The sequence below is a fragment of the Capra hircus genome, chromosome 18, assembly GCF_001704415.2.
Source record: "Capra hircus breed San Clemente chromosome 18, ASM170441v1, whole genome shotgun sequence".
Classification (NCBI taxonomy): domain Eukaryota; kingdom Metazoa; phylum Chordata; class Mammalia; order Artiodactyla; family Bovidae; genus Capra; species Capra hircus.
Genome location: NC_030825.1, coordinates 57,542,088 through 57,555,523, shown reverse-complemented (window position 1 = coordinate 57,555,523; position 13,436 = coordinate 57,542,088). Strand labels below are relative to the sequence as shown.

The 13,436-nt window shown below is 48.7% G+C and overlaps 1 pseudogene; it reads right to left on the bottom strand.

The window, feature by feature from the left end:
• LOC102188792 lies at nt 1,489-6,458 on the bottom strand (annotated as a pseudogene).

Genomic DNA, 13,436 nt, shown 5'->3' with positions numbered 1-13,436 from the left:
GGGTCGAAGTCGTGGACCCACCGGAAGTTTGCGTTTCCGGGTAACTAGGATGAGGGCGGGCTGAAGAGTTCCTGACCCATTCAGTCAAATGTTGGGCAGTAGGGCGGCGTGAAAGTCAAAGTCGCTCAGTCGTGCGTGTCCCCACTCTTTGCGACCCCATGGACTGCAGCTCACCAGGCTCTGTCCACGCAATTCTCCAGGCCAGAATACTGGAGTAGATACCCGTTTTCTTCTCCAGGGGGTCTTCCCAACCTAGGGATTGAACCCAGGTCTCAACGCGTTGCAGGCGGATTCTTTATCGTCTGAGCCACCAGGGCGGCGTGGTGAGTCCCAGATCTTCCCGCCCCGCTCTGCGTGGCCTTAAACTCTGCCTGTACGTCTCTTGCTCGAGGGCCAAAGGTTTACTCGGCATCACCTCCCCAGCTGCGGCTCCTTTTGGCACACGGCTGATTAAAAGCATATTTGTCGTTTTTAAGTTGTGTTAAGTTTTCTGATTTTGGAGGAGAGCTGCTTACTGGTTTCAAATAAGTGAAATAACCAATCTAGACCTAGTAAAAGCATATTTTAAAAATAATTTGGTGGGACTTCTCCGGTGTCCAGTGGCTAGGATTCCAGGCTCCTAGTTCAGGGGGCCTGGGTTCGATCCCTTCTAGGGCAACCTGCTCCCACACGCCACTAAGGCACAATGCCGCCAAATAAATATATTAAAAATAAATCCAACTTGCAATGCAGGGAATGAGGGTCCCATCCCTGGTCAGGGAACTAGGATCTCAGTGCGGGGGGGGGGCGGGGGGGTGAGGGGGGCAGGAGCAACTAAGCCCACGTGTTCCAGAGCCTTCCTGCCACCACAGAGCCAATGCCTGACCAAAAGATCCAGCGTGATGTAGTGAAGATCTCAACTGAGACACAACGCAGTCAAATAAATACTTTTTTTTTTTCTTTTTAATAAAGAGACCTGGGACAAGATGATTCAGCTTTGGATTTCCCTGGTGGCACAGTGGATAAGAATCTGCCTGCCAGTGCAAGGCACACCAGCTCTGTCCCTGGTCTGGGAAGATTCTGTGCAGGGGACCAACTAAGCTCATGGGCTACAACTGCTGAAGCCAGCACGCCGCATCAAGTGTAGCCCCTGCTGGTGGAAACTAGAGAAAGCCTATCCTAAGCAACAGTGACCCAGGACAGCCAAAAATGTATAAAATGATTTGGCCTTTATTAAGACTAAAAGTCACTCAGCCATGTCCGACTCTTTGCAATCCCATGGACTATACAGTCTGTGGAATTCTCCAGGTCAGAATGCCGGAGTGAGTAGCCTTTCCCTTCTCCAGGGAATCTTCTCAGCCCGGGGATCGAACGTAGGTCTCCCGCATTGCAGGCGGATTCTTTACCAGCTGAGCCACAGGGAAGGCCTTATTAACTAGCATGATGCATCTTACAAGCGAAGAAACAAAAGACAGATGAGATACCAGAGCCAGGGTGTTCCACAAGCAATCACAAAAGAATAGGGGTGGACAGGGCTAAGGAAGCCATTTGAGCAGCTGGGGGCAGCACCCTCCGAGAGTGAGCCCGGACCCATGAGTGCTTCAAGACCTGGGCCAAGAGCAGCCACTCCGAGGGCTGGTATCTGAGAAGCCTGGAGATCAGGTCCCGAGCCCCCAAAGGTATTGATGCAGGAAATCTTACATCTACCTGATGAGGCCAGAGAAGAAAGAGAAGTATGGTTACTTTCCTTGGTCCATTCAAGGCACTGGCCGGGATCATAGTAGACCACCTTTGTGTGTGCCCCAGGCTCCCAGCCACCCCTTACCCCCAGCTCCCGCATGAATGCCCAGAGTGTGGCCATCCCACGTTGAGGATGCGTCTGTAGGTCTCACTATGGGAGGCACTCTCAAAGGGCGGATTTCCCACCAGCAGCTCGTAGCAGAGCACCCCCAGGCACCATAGATCTACCTTCTCATTTTATGTTCTCCCCTCAATCATTTCTAGGGGCAAGTAGTCCAGGGTCCCACACATTGTCTTTCTCCTAGAGAAAGGAACATTAAGCGGAGGCTCAGTAGAAGGGACACTGTCCTTCCCCAGCATCCAGTCCTGGGCAATCCCCTCTCAAGCACAGGAACTTGGAAACACCAAGTTTTCATATGAATTAGGGTTAAGAAGGCAAGTCCTGGGACCAACAATCCCATATTCTGAGATTCTTCCTACAATTATTTAGCTCATGATCCAGGAAGTTTTGGAACAAACTGACGGTCCACCAAGAGGGACAAGGTAAATTAATTATAGTTTACTGATAGAGTAACATTCCTGGAATTATGGCACAATCATTCTTAATGTACTTACACGGAAACTTATTGGCAAAATTTTATGTAAACGTTAAAAAATAGAAGATACAGTCAAACCACGTTCTTTCAGTCTACAAGTACTTGTTAAAATAGGCATTTCAAAAGGCAGCATTGAAATACAAACCCAGGTTTGTAGCTGGGTCTTACATGTGAAGTGAATTAAATTGGATCATTCTTAACTGGCACCCAGGGTGCCACCACCTGTGCTACCTTAGAGAGGGTACGTGCACAGATCAGCCAAAGTCTGCCATCTTCACCTCACCCATGAGCCCCAGCACCAGGTTCTCTGGCTTAATATCCCTGTGAATCACCTTCTTGTCATGGCAGTAGGTCAGAGCATCTGCCAACTCGTCCATTACCTGTGTGAGCAAAGAAAAAGCAGTCTGGAAATGAAGCCGGCCATAGGGTGATGACGGCTGTCATTTCCACCCGGAGCCCTCCAAAAATCCCTGGCTTTCTAAGTCAGTTTCATTCATTTATTCAGGGAACTCCCTCACAGCCTTTCATGTTTCTTTCCATAAGGTAATGCAGTTAGATTCTGTTGCTTACAACCAAAGAATGCAAACTTATACACACTACTTATTAATATTCCAGGGGTAATTATTCAGTTCAGTTGCTCAGTGGTGTCCAACTCTTTGCAACCCCCTGGGCTGCAGCATGCCAGGCCTCCCTGTCCGTCGCCAATTCCTGAAGTGAAGTGAAGTGAAGTGAGCTCGCTCAGTCGTGTCCGACTCTTTGCGACACCATGGACTGTAGCCCACCAGGCTCTTCCATCCATGGGATTCTCCAGGCAAGGATACTGGAGTGGGTTGCCATTTCCTTCTCCAGGGGAACTTCCTGACCCAGGGATCGAACCCAGGTCTCCCGCATTGCGGGCAGGCAGTCTACCCTCTGAGCCACCAGGGAAGCCCCTCCTGGGGTTTACTCAAATTGAGTCAGTGATGCCATAGGGTATCCAAAGGTAAAATTGTAGGGTATAAGAGTCACTATGTAAAACTGACCAAAAAAGGCAATTCAGGACTTCCCTGGTGGTCCAGTGGTAAAGAATCCACCTGCCAATGCAGGGGACACAGGTTCGAGTCCTCATCCGGGAAGATTCCACATGCCACAGGGCAACTAAGCCAGTGTGCCGCAACTGCTGAGCCTACACACCCTAGAGCCCATGCTTCACAACAAGAGAAGCCACTGCAATGAGAAGCCGGTGCAAGTAAAGTCCCACATGGCAACAAAGACCGTGCACAGCCATAAATCAATTCATTAATTCATAAAAGTTTTTTTAAAAAAAGAAGCAATCTGAACTGTCATGAAAGCCATAGGCAGTGACCCCCATCAGCCCATAGGAAACTCATGAACCCTAGCCCTCAGCCTCCTCTGCCTCACCGTGGCTGTACAGTTTATCAAACATGTGGCTTTTTTGTAGCTCCTTGTAGAGCTTACCCCTTGGAGCATATTCTAGAATCAGGTACACCCGGCGTGCATCATGGAAGCAGTTGTACAGGCGAAGGATATTGTGGTGTCCGGGGGACAAAAGGAGGAAGGGTCAAGACTCCTCCCTGAGGCCCAATTCAGGATGCTATTACAAGTGACTGGGCACACAAAGGGGCAAATTGTGCTGGGGCCAGGAGGGCAATAGCTCCCTCTGGAAGTCTGTGAGGGGAAAAACGCATGGGACTCTCATTCATACAGAGACTGTCCTTACTGTAGGTGTGCCTGGATTTCAGTTTCCCCCCGCAGCTGATGTCCCAGCCCTTCCTTCTCTATCCGGGACTGGAAGAGGACTTTCAGGGCCACAATGAAATGGCGAGCCCGGTACACATTCCCAAATTTTCCCTTGCCAAGGGGACGCCCGATTTCAAAGTCATCCTGAGAGGAGAGAAAGAAAAGAGCCTCAATTTAGGAGGTGGGTGGAGAGTCGCGGATCCTTCATGCTCGCCTATGCTCTTCCGCTTTTGCCTCCCCGGACCTCTTTTCCTTCTCAAGGGCCCAGCCAGGGTGTCTGGTCAACAACTGTCAGTCCCATGAGGCAACACTTGACACATGCAGCTTGCTTTTCATCTCTGGGTCCCTCTTACCTTCCTCTTCCAGATTCAAACCAAAGGCACTCACATGATAGGGGTGCTGGGCCCTGTTTGACCTGTTGCAGCTACTAAAAAAAAAAAGAAAAAGGAAAAGAGAGGTCCATACTGTCTTCTGTGCACGCCCATCCCCAACAGCTGACACCCAACGTTTCCTCTAAACCCTCTTTGTCTGGTCCTTTCACCTGCGGGCTGACCCCCGCTCGGCTTCCTAGCAGCTTTTTGGTGGCTCATGACAAGAGATGGTGGTGAGAAGGGCGTCTTCCTGAGCCTTGTGGACCTGGGTATCCAGGCAGGAGAACACTCAGGATGAGCTTCTTCCATTCTGGACCTGCTCCCACACAGAGAGGTGCCAGTGGCTGAGCAGACACCACCTGGAGATCCCACTGGGGAGCATCAACACACTCTTTATATTAAGTGCTCCAGCCGCATTGGCTGAGTAGGTTGGCTTCCATTGGTTGAAATATCTGGGTTTCCTCACCCTACTGCTCTCCACCGGGGTGCCCTTTCCCAATAAAATCTCTTGCTTTGTCAGCACATGTGTCTCCTCGGACAATTCACTTCGGAGTGTTAGACAAGAGCCCAGTTTCAGGCCCTGGAAGGGGTCCGCCTTCCTGTAACAAATGGCGACTCTGGCGGGGACTCTTCTTCGCTGAGACTGACATCCTGACCACTCGGGGTACTCAGGGGCCAGCTTGCCTGCCAATGGACGAGACCCAGCGGCCGCAACGGGGACCCTTTTGTCCCTGGTCTCCTCCTGATGCGGACAACTGGCCAGAGTCCCCCGACCGGTAAGGAACAGGAGACTTTATTGACCTCTCTCCCCTTCCCTCTCTCTTTCCTCTCCTTAACCCTTCCTATCCTTCCCTGTTTTTCTAGTCACCTGGTCCTGGATGCAGGAATCTGTTCGAAGGGCCCTCAGCCTGAGCTGAGGATTGGAGACTGATCACCTCCTCTTGGCAGAGAAATCGAATTCTGGTTCTGGTCTGGTCTGATTTCTGGTAGGGCTGAGTTCCAGTCCTCCCTTCTCTGGAGAACCAGGGGAAAGTCCTATAAAACCTGGGCATCTGTAGGTGGCAGGAGACATCTGTAAGGCCACCCCTTTTGCCCCCCCTCTCCCGCCTCCTCCCTCTTCTTCTTCCCTCCTGGCTTCCTTTCCTCCCTTGAAATCTTTGATGTTAGTACTTGGATTCTTGTATTTAAGGGCTTCCCTGGTGGTGCAGAGGTTAAAGCATCTGGCTGCAATCTGGGAGACCTGGGTTCGATCCCTGGGTCAGGAAGATCCCCTGGAGGAGGAAATGGCAACCCACTCCAGTATTCTTGCCTGGAGAATCCCATGGACCGAGGAGCTTGGTGGGCTACAGTCCACGGGTAGCAAAGAGTCGGACACGACTGAGCCACTTCACTTCCACTTTCAGGCAGTGTACCCAATGGAAGGGGTAGGAATAAAACCTTCCGCCCGCCCCAGGATTTGGGGCGCGGAGACTGGAAGGCGGGCCCGAGGCACAAAGACAGGAGTGGAAAGAGTAGGAGAAAGCGAGGACCGGCTTGGAGAGGCTATGATGTGAACAAGTTAGTCGCTCAGTCATGTCCAACTCTTTGCGACCCCATGGACTGTAGCCCACCAGGCCTCTCTGTCCCTGGGGATTCTCCAGGCAAGAATACTGGAGTGGATTTCCGTTCCCTTCTCCAGAGGATCTTCCTGACCCAGGGATCGAACCCTCATCTCCTTCATTATAGGCAGATTCTTAACCGTTTGAGCTGCGGGGAAGTCCTTGGGATGCGACTAGACTGAATGAATGAGCAAATGTATAAATAAATCCCTGAATGCCTAAGGGGAACTCAGTGACGTAATGCAGGTGGGACTGGATATAAATCAACCGCAGGAAGCTGCTAGGGTAGGTTGTGCTGTCAACAAACTGCACAGCCACGTGCAGCCCACCCTGACCCAGCCTGGGTGTCCTGTCCTACTCAGGCCTCTCTCCAGGGAAGGTCCTTCTCCAACACTCACATAAGTGAGGGTCACCACGGTGGAGCTCCCCAACATTTGCGCTTCTGTCCCCTAATATCCAGTGGCTTGTGTACTCTTCCCCCAATACACCTGCCTCCCCCAGCCCAGGAATGCCCAGGCCATTTGGCCTGGGAGCAAGGACCCACAGCTGCACTCACTCTCTCCTCTCTCCTGTACTTACTACAGTACTGCAGACCCTTGAACAAGAAGGGGTGGGTGCTTTAGGGGCGCCCTTCAGCACTATCAGAAATCCACACCCGGTGTTACATGCTGCATGCTAAGTCGCTTCAGTTGTATCCGACTCTGTGCAACCCTATGGACAGCAGCCCTTCAGGCTCCACTGTCTGCAGGATTCTCCAGGCAAAAATAAATATTCTCCCTTGGGAGAAGGAAATGGCAACCTACTCCAATGTTACAGGGTAGAACCAATTCTGACGCCCTGTTAGATATATTTCTTTGACTTTAACCTTTTCTTTGCCTTGCTTTTATTATTATCAGTTCAGTTCAGTTCAGTCGCTCAGTCGTGTCTGACTCTTTGTGACCCCATGAATCGCAGCATGCCAGGCCTCCCTGTCCATCACCAACTCCCAGAGTTCACTCAGATTCACGTCCATCAAGTCAGTGATGCCATCCAACCATCTCATCCTCTGTCGTCTCCTTCTCCTCCTGCCCCCAATCCCTCCCAGCATCAGAGTCTTTTCCAATGAGTCAACTCTTCGCATGACGTGGCCAAAGTACTGGAGTTTCAGCTTCAGCATCATTTCCTCCAAAGAAATCCCAGGGCTGATCTCCTTCAGAATGGACTGGTTGGATCTCCTTGCAGTCCAAGGGACTCTCAAGAGTCTTCTCCAACACCACAGTTCAGAAACATCAATTCTTCGGCGCTCAGCCTTCTTCACAGTCCAGCTCTCACATCCATACGTGACTACTGGAAAAACCATTGCCTTGACTAGACAGACCTTAGTCGGCAAAGTAATGTCTCTGCTTTTGAATATGCTATCTAGGTTGGTCATAACTTTTCTTCCAAGGAGTAAGAGTCTTTTAATTTCATGGCTGCAGTCACCATCTGCAGTGATTTTGGAGCCCCCAAAAATAAAGTCTGACACTGTTTCCACTGTTTCCCTATCTATTTCCCATGAAGTGATGGGACCGGATGCCATGATCTTTGTTTTCTGAATGTTGAGTTTTAAGCCAACTTTTTCACTCTCCTCTTTCACTTTCATCAAGAGGCTTTTGAGTTCCTCCTCACTTTCTGCCATAAGGGTGGTGTCATCTGCATATCTGAGGTTATTGATATTTCTCCCGGCAATCTTGATTCCAACTTGTGTTTCTTCCAGTCCAGCGTTTCTCATGATGTACTCTGCATAGACGTTAAATAAGCAGGGTGACAATATATAGCCTTGATGTACTCCTTTTCCTATTTGGAACCAGTCTATTGTTCCATGTCCAGTTAATCATACATAATGGCCTTCCTCAGGGAAAGCTGCCCTCTCCCAGACTACTAAAGTGCCTTTATTCAACTCACAGAGATACAATCTGACATAGCCTACCTTTGTTTTGAATGACTGCAGAAAAGGAGAAATTTAACACATCCCCCCCTGTTTTGCAAGATAAATAGCTTTTCTACTTGACTTCCTCACCTTCTCTACTTCTCTGTTCTATAGAAGAACCTGGCATCCAGACCCCAGGTGAAAGGGTTATTAGACATTAGTATGCCATGTTCTCGGTCAGCCAGCTTTCCCAATAAAGCCATATTCCTTGTCTCCACACCTGGGATTTATTGGCCTGTCGTGTGGCCCGCTCAGCGTGGAAGAATTGATGTTTTTAAGCTGTGGTGCTGGAGAAGACTCTTGAGAGTCCCTTGGACATCAAGGAGATCAAACGAGTCAATTCTAAAGGAAATCAACCCTATATTCATCAGAAGGACTTATCCTGAAGCTGAAGCTCCAATACTTTGGCCACCTGATGTGAAGAGTTGACTCATTTGAAAAGACCCTGACACTGGGAAAGACTGAGGGCAGGAGGAAAAGGGGGCAACAGATGACGAGGTGGTTGGACGGCATCATCGACTCAATGGACATGAGTTTTAGCAAACTCCAGGAGATCGTTCAGGACAGAGAAGCTTAGCGTGCCGGGGTCGCAAAGAGTTGGACACGACTGGGCGACTGAACAGCAACACTTCCAGCGCTGTTAAAAATCCACCCATAGGACTTCCCTCGTGGCCCAGTAGTTAAGATTCTGTGCTTCTGATGCCAAGCAGGGCCTTTGGGGCTCCCAGGAACAGAGACCGTTTTGTCTCCCATTACTTCTTTTTTTAAGCTGCACTAGGGTCTTTGATGCCGCGTGCAAGCTTTCTCTAGTTGTGGCAAGTGGGAGCTGCTCTTCCTTGCAGTGCACAGACTTCTCATTATGGTGACCTTTACAGGCTGTAGACTGTAGGTGCAGTAGCTGTGGCACACAGGTTTAGTTAATCTGCAGTTAATCTATGGAATTAATTAACTACCGCACAACTGCACTCATCTCACATGCTAGTAAAGTAATGCTCAAAATTCTCCAAGCCAGGCTTCAGCAATACGTGAACCATGAACTTCCAGATGTTCAAGCTGGTTTTAGAAAAGGCAGAGGAACAAGATATCAAGTTGCCAACATCCACTCGATCATGGAAAAAGCAAGAGAGTTCCAGAAAAACATCTGTTTCTGCTTTATTGACTATGCCAAAGCCTTTGATTGTGTGGATCACAATAAATTGTGGAAAATTCTGAAAGAGATGGGAATACCAGACCACCTGACCTGCCTCTTGAGAAACCTATATGCAGGTCAGGAAGCAACAATTAGAACTGGACATGGAACAACAGACTGGTTCCAAATAGGAAAAGGAGTACATCAAGGCTATATATTGTCACCCTGCTTATTTAACATCAATGCAGAGTACATCATGAGAAACGCTGGGCTGGAAGAAGCACAAGCTGGAATCAAGGTTGCCGGGAGAAATATCAATAACCTCAGATATGCAGATGACACCACCGTTATGGCAGAAAGTGAAGAGGAACTAAAAAGCCTCTTGATGAAAGTGAAAGAGGAGAGTGAAAAAGTTGGCCTAAAGCTCAACATTCAGAAAACGAAGATCATGGCATCTGGTCTCATCACTTCATGGGAAATAGATAGGGAAACAGTGGAAACAGTGTCAGACTTTATTTTGGGGGGCTCACTGCTGATGGTGACTGCAGCCATGAAATTAAAAGCCCTTGCTCCTTGGAAGAAAAGTTATGAGCAACCTAGATAGCATATTCAAAAGCAGAGACATTACTTTGCCAAAAAGGTCCATCTAGTCAAGGCTATGGTTTTTCCTGTGGTCATGTATGGATGTGAGAGTTGGACTGTGAAGAAGGCTGAGCGCTGAAGAATTGATGCTTTTGAACTGTGGTGTTGGAGAAGACTCTTGAGAGTCCCTTGGACTGCAAGGAGATCCAACCAGTCCATTCTGAAGGAGATCAGCCCTGGGATTTCTTTGGAAGGAATGATGCTAAAGCTGAAGCTCCAGTACTTTGGCCACGTCATGCGAAGAGTTGACTCATTGGAAAAGACTCTGATGCTGGGAGGGATTGGGGGCAGGAGGAGAAGGGGACGACAGAGGATGAGATGGCTAGATGGCATCACTGACTTGATGGACTTGAGTCTGAGTGAACTCCGGGAGTTGGTGATGGACAGGGAGGCCTGGCATGCTGCGATTCATGGGGTCGCAAAGAGTCGGATACGACTGAGCAACTGAACTGAACTGAATTGAATCTGTGGAATCTTCGGACCAGGAATCAAACCCATGTCCCCTGAATTGGCAGACAGATTCTTATCCACTGAGCCACCAGGAAAGTCTGTCTCCTATTTCTTAACAGGCAAGACTCCAGCCTCTGTGACCTCTGAGTTCCAAAGGGCAGAACAGTTGCTAATTAAGGGAGGAGCAGCCCTGAAACCACCTGAGGCAAGATTAAAGGGACCAGTGGGGCTCATCAAGGTTAGGAGACTGGACAACCTAAGACCCTGGACACACCCTAGTCTTGTCAGTAGCCCCACCCTGTTGAAACTGCAAAAGAAAGAACTGAAGATTGTCCAGTCACTCAGTGGTGTCCTATTCTTTGAGTCTCAAGTCTATGTGAGTCTCAAGACTGTTACTGCCTTTTACAAAATATATATATTTATTAATGGCTGTGCTGGGTCTTCATTGCTACATGCAGGCTTTCTGTGGCTATGGAGATTGGGAGTATTCTCTTGGTGCAGAGCACAGGCTTAGTTGCCTCATAGCTGCGGGATCTTCCCAAACCAGGGATCGAACCTGTACCGCCTGCATTGGCAGGCAGATTCTTAGCCACCGGACCACCAGGGAAGGCTGTTACTGCCTTGACCCTTATCATATCCCCTGGCCTGATTAACCTCTCTATTCACCAGGGCACAGTTCTTAAGCCTCTAGCTTACTGTATTCCCCTGTTGCCTGGCAAAAAAAAGACAGCAACTCTTTCTCCTCCACAACTCTGTCTCTATTTCTGTTTGGCTTCGGTGCGCAGAGAGCCAAGGTTTTGGCATCAAGTCCCAGTGTATGTGTTCGAGTCCCAACCTGAGTTAAAAAACTTCACTTTCACTGTTGTGGCCCAGGTTCGACCCCTGGTGGGGAAAGTAAGATCCTGCAAGCTGGGCAGTGGGACAAAAAACAAATGAAAAATTCAGAATACTTGAACAGGTAGAAGGTGGAAATTATTCCAAAATCTTTCCCGCATGATAGTCAGATCTATATTGTGTGTATATGATCTATATCGAGTGTATATGTATTTTTTTTTTTAAATGAGAATACATGCTCCATGCTCTTCTGCAGATTGTTATCTCCATTTCGGTTTGGGCTTCAAGTTGCGGAATTTCCCATCCCGGGAGGTTTGCCAGTAAAAGGATGGCTAACAGGAATATGGGGGAGGGGAGTGGCTGAATGGGTATTTCTGCCACTTCCTTAGGGTGGCAGAGCCAAGTTATTCACTATTGCTGCGCCTCAGTTTCCGCATCTGTGAACTGAGACCAACGAGAGTTGGGATTATGAAAATAGGTGGCCTCATGCCATGCGGGGCCACCCAAGATGGACGGGTCATGGTGGAGAGTTCTGACAAAAAGTGGTCCACCGGAGAAGGAAATGGCAAACCACTTCAGTATTCTTACCTTGAGAACCCCATGAACAGTCAGTCAGTTCAGCCACTCAGTCCAGCCCAGCTCTCTGTGACCCCATGGACTGCAGCACACCAGGCCTCCCCGTCCATCACCAACTCCCGGGGCTTGCTCAAACTCATGTCCATTGAATCGATGCCATCCAACCATCTCATCCTCTGTCATCCCCTTGTCCTCCCGCCTTCAATCTTTCCCAACATCACGGTCTTTTCCAAGGAGTCAGTTCTTTGTATCAGGTGGCCAAAGTATTGGAGCTTCAGCTTCGGCATCAGTCCTTCCAATGAAAATTCGGGACTGATCTCCTTTAGGAATGACTGGTTGGATCTCCTGGCAGTCCAAGGGACTCTCAAGTCTTCTCCAGCACCGCAGTTCAAAAGCTCAATTCTTCAGCACTCAATTTTCTTTATAGTCCAACTCTCACATCCATATGTGACTACTGAAAAAACCATAGCTTTGACTAGATGGAACTTTGTCGGCAAACTAATGTCTCTGCTTTTCAATATGCTGTCTAGGTTGGTCATAGCTTTTCTTCCAAGGAGCAAGCATCTTTTAATTTCATGGCTGCAGGCACCATCTGCAGTGATTTTGGAGCCCAAGAAAATAAAGTCTGCCACTGTTTGCATTGTTAACCCATCTATTTCCCATGAAGTGATGGGATCGGATGCCGTGATCTTCCTTTTCTGAATGTTGAGTTTCAAGCCAGCTTTTTCACTCACGTCTTTCACCTTCATCAAGAGGCTCTTTAGCTCCTCACTTTCTGCCATAAGGGTGGTGTCATCTGCATATCTGAGGTTATTGATATTTCTCCCGGCAATCTTGATTCCAGCTTGTGCATCATCCAACCCGGTGTTTCTCATGATGTACTCTGCATAGACGTTAAATAAGCAAGGTGACAATATACAGCCTTGATGTACTCCTTTTTCTACTTGGAACCAGTCTATTGTTTCATGTATAGTTCTAACTGTTGCTTCCTGACGTTCATACAGATTTCTCAGGAGGCAGGTCAGATGGTCTAGTGTTTCCATCTCTTGAAGAATTTTCCACAGTTTGCTGTGATCCACACAGTCAAAGGCTCTGGCATAATCAATAAAGCAGAAGTAGATGTTTTTCTGGAATTCTCTTGCTTTTTCAATGATTCAGCAGATGTTGGCAATTTGATCTCTGGTTCCCCTGCCTTTTCTAAATCCAGCTTCAACCTCTGGAAGTTCTTGAACATTTGGAAGACAGTTTTCATTCTGTCTGCCTCTGACAAATAAGGATAAGAGGCTTATGGAAGCTTCTTGTTGAGAGAGGCTGACTGTGGAGGAAACTGGGTCTTGTTCTGATGGGTGGGGCCATGCTCTGTACATCTTTAATCCAATTTTCTGTTGATGGGTGCGGCTGTGTTCCCTCCCATTTGTTTGACCTGAGACCAAATTATGGTGGAGGTGATGAAGATAATGGCGACCTCCTTCAGAAGGTCCTGCACTGCTTCATCACTGCCCCTGACCCTTGCCTCTGCTGGAGACTCCTGGACACTCGCAGGCAGGTCTGGGTCGGTCTCTCGCGGGGTCACTGCTCCTTCCTCCTGGGTCCTGGTGCACAAGGCTTTGTGTGTGCCCTCCAGGAGTCTCCTTTCCCAGTCTTGTGTAAGTTTTCTAATCAAATCCCACTACCCTCCAAAGTCAAATTCCCCTGGGGGTTCTCAGTCCCTTTGCCAGATCCCCAGGTGGGGAGATCTCTTGTGAATCCTAGAACTTTCTTAACAGTGCGATAATTTCTTTGGTATAATTGTTCTGCAGTTTGTGGGTCATCGGCTCGGTGGCTTGATGGTGG